At 38.6% G+C, this 3,651-nt stretch overlaps 1 protein-coding gene and 1 long non-coding RNA gene across 5 annotated transcripts in view; both read left to right on the forward strand.

Annotated features, from left to right (window-relative positions):
- Positions 1–3,651, forward strand: part of LOC123974871 (solute carrier family 41 member 1-like) — a 54,947-nt gene that overhangs the window by 30,381 nt on the left and 20,915 nt on the right. The window lies entirely within an intron of this gene.
- LOC123974875 overlaps positions 3,213–3,651 on the forward strand; it is a 756-nt gene continuing 317 nt past the window's right edge. Inside the window, exon 1 of the long non-coding RNA XR_006825956.1 lies at positions 3,213–3,433. This is a non-coding gene — a long non-coding RNA (uncharacterized LOC123974875). The remainder of the gene's footprint in view (positions 3,434–3,651) is intronic.

A 3,651-nucleotide genomic window follows, 5' to 3' on the forward strand; every position in this document is an offset into this window, starting at 1 on the left:
GTTACGTATGTAACCCTGGTTCCCCGAGAAGGGGAACGAGACACTGCGTCGGCCCGCCGCACCTCTCTCCCCGCCTGAAGCGCCTGCTTCATAGTTAAAGCTAATGATGAGTGTGTACAGGTGTGCTTTATACTCCTCCGGTTATTCCGTCACACCGTACCGTTCTAGCAACAAGCCAATAGGATTGGAGTGATTTCATTCACGTTCAGACCTGCTTCGCCTAGAGGCGTTCCCATAGTGTCGTAACCGACGCAGTCTCTCGTTCCCCTTCTCGGGGAACCAGGGTTACATACGTAACCCGAGACGTTCGCGGTGTATTCCTCAGAGAAATAAACACTTTTCCACCAAGCAAGAGAGCGTCAATTTTCCAGAGTTTACACAGTAAACGCCATGTGGGTAAAATTTTAGAGATGATAATCTAACTTCCCGTTCCCATGAAGGCAGCACGAAGCTGCACCACAAGTAGCTGACGGGGAAAAAACACACAGTCTCGTCCAGTGGAATGGAAATACTGAAGACACGTCTGTTAAGAATAGCGCTGAAACTGGTGACGATCAGTACATACAGTCTTTATACACATCCTTTTTAGTAAGTAATATAACCTACTGCCAGTCAAAATGTACACGTCATTTAAAAAGTTTTGTTTCTCCACATGGGAATCAAGAAAAGAAACATTGGAATTAGCATGTAACACATGATCAACTATGGTATACTAGCCTATACATTCTGCAGGGATGGAGAGAGTCAGGCAATTGATTTATTGCATGTAGGCTAAGCAAAGCTACCATAGTTCAGAGTCATAGTGAGCCATCAACTCAGTTTTTAGTGCCACAACAACAGGTGGTACATACTAATGTATTTGTCATAATATGTAATTCTGTTACTCAAAATGCTTCTTCCCAGCAGGGGGCTTCTTTGTTGTTCTGCTGTCCATTTGCTGCAATAACCTAATGTTGATATGTAAAACCATTGCTGATTGTAATTCAATCCTTCCTGCATGTGCTTCACAAAACAAGTATATAGTATAAAGGCGGTGGCAGGATTTTTTAAATATGAAACTAGAAGTTTTGATGGTGTGATTTGGGGCTAGCTTACCACAAGCAAAAACAGACTTCTCCCCAAAACTAGATTTTCACTTGCTCTTTTCAGTGATGTAGAAACATTTTGGGGGTGAAATAAAAGTTTTCACATCTCACAAAGCTTGACAAAAGCAGCTCAGAAAGCAGCTCAGAAAATGAGGACTACTGTTGCGTGTCATGTACTAACTCTTAGTAGCAAGGGTAAAATTTGCAACATGTTAACTTACACATAGAAGATTGATCCCGATGAGTTTTCCGGTATTAGTTTTACACATTTTAAATATGGGGAAGAGAGAGAGCATTGGCATTTGATCACTACATGGTTTCATCCACCACCAGTACCGTGAGTTGGGATATCAGACCAGTTCAGAACCAGGAGACAAAAAGTTAAATCGGTTCATCCCTACTTTGAATTGCTTTGAAGTTGTAGATTTACTACATAACAAATGTAATGGAAATTACGAGTTAACCCCAGAGTTTGGGTTATCAATGGCAATCCGTTTTCCTCTTTTGTAGTGTCTCTGAAAATGGAAGGGAACACTAGAAAAAAAATAGAAACATGGTCTCAAAAAAGAGGTTGCAGCAGTGATGAGACTTTTTACTAAAACCTTATTGTCAAGGCCAAACTAGCCACTATGGTTGAATGCAAGACAGTGTAAGACTGCTGAACATCCTGTTCTGGCTAGTCAAGAACCCCATGGTAAATCGGGGCATAACATAAAAAATAAAAAGTCATATGATAGATATGATAGATATACTACTGTCCTGTTATGTCAACAAAGTAGCTAACTAGCATTTGAATACTTCATCCTCAAGGGAAGGTTTCTGGATTTCATGTCCTCTGTAATAGTCTTATTCACAGGGATAATGCGGGTTGCACACTAATTAGCAAAAGGCAGCTGTTTCTCAGTAGTAGGATCAAACTTTAGCTCTTGGAGGTTCCAGTTAATAAAGTTGTAAACTATAATTTTTTATAATTCTAGCTTTTTTTTACTAAGGGAAATGGGGTGGGGGGGGGTGGAAGGAGGTGCGGGGGGTGGAGCACATTCCTCAATTCACCCTGCACAGCCTATGCTACACCAGAAAGAGAGAGGACAGAGAAGAAGAGGTTTAAAGTTTTAAGACTCACAAGTTTAAGCATTAAGTAATTTACAGTGCTGTTTAATTTTAACTCACCGTTATACTATTTTACTGCTTTACTGTAATTATTTCAATTTATTCTTTACTTGTTTAATAATAAAGACTGCCTTTCCAAATCAATGAAGAAACCTCCTACTGATCCATTGCTGGCCCCGGAGATTCCTCGTTTACTTATAACTCACTGCTATACTTTTTTTTTTTTTTACTGCTATATTTATATGCCATAAACACCTACTAGTTAATTCATTCAAGTTCATGTTTTATTACTTAATAAAGTCTTTAAATCAATGAAAAACCTCCTTCAAATATCAGTCAAAAAACACACAACGGAAGGATGTACGCACCCCTCTTATCAGTTACACACACACATTTCCGGTTTAGGGGCGGGACCGGAAGTAGCTGTCAAAATGAGTTTGATGGAATGTCATGTATACCTTCTCTCTCCCAGTATATTGATGGATTTAAACATTTATTTTATGTCATTATTAAATCTATTTACAGGAAATTCCTGTTAAATATTGGTTTTATCCTGTACAAAAAAAAGTTGCAAAAACATAATTTTAACAGTTATTGCTTTATATCAACATTATTTGACAGTAATTACAGACACATCTCCAATAAATTTACAAGCTTTGAACATTAATGTATAGAGGTTTACTTTATATAAACATTATTTAACAATAATTACAAGCATCTATCCAATATATCCATCCATCCATCCATTGTCAACCGCTTATCCTGCGTACAGGGATGGAACCAAACCCAGCTGGCATCGGGCGAAAGGCAGGGTACACCCTGGACAGGTCGCCAGTCCATCGCAGTCTATCCAATATATCTACATACTTTTCCATTTAATTACGGGGGTTTACTTTCATATAAACATTACTTGCTAGTAATTACAAGCAACTCTCCAATATTTCTACATATTTTTACCATTTCAATATGAGGGGTTATTTTATTTAAACATTATTTGCTAGTAAGTAAGTAAGTAAGTAAGTAAAAGTTTATTTCTATAGCACCTTTCACAGGTATAGGGCCACAAAGTGCTTCACAACAAAAACATTAATATCATAAAATACACACAATAAAAGCATAGACAGTACATGATCATATCAACCCACAAGTAGCTAATTGAAAGCCTGAACAAATAAATGTGTCTTTAGTCTGCATTTGAAGGCATCAACAGAATCAGAAGAGCGCATAGATGGTGGAAGGTCATTCCACAACCTAGGGGCAACAGCCTGAAAAGATCGGTCACCTCTAGTACGGTAGCGAGTGCGTGGAACCGTCAGCAGGTTCTGATCCACAGACCTCAGAGCACGCACAGGGGTATAACGCTGAATCAGGTCACTAATATAGGGTGGAGCCTGGCCATGTAAAGCTCTGAAAACTAAAACCAAAATTTTAAAATTTATCCTATAAGACACTGGTA

The sequence above is a fragment of the Micropterus dolomieu genome, linkage group LG08 (genome assembly GCF_021292245.1).
Source record: "Micropterus dolomieu isolate WLL.071019.BEF.003 ecotype Adirondacks linkage group LG08, ASM2129224v1, whole genome shotgun sequence".
NCBI lineage: Eukaryota > Metazoa > Chordata > Actinopteri > Centrarchiformes > Centrarchidae > Micropterus > Micropterus dolomieu.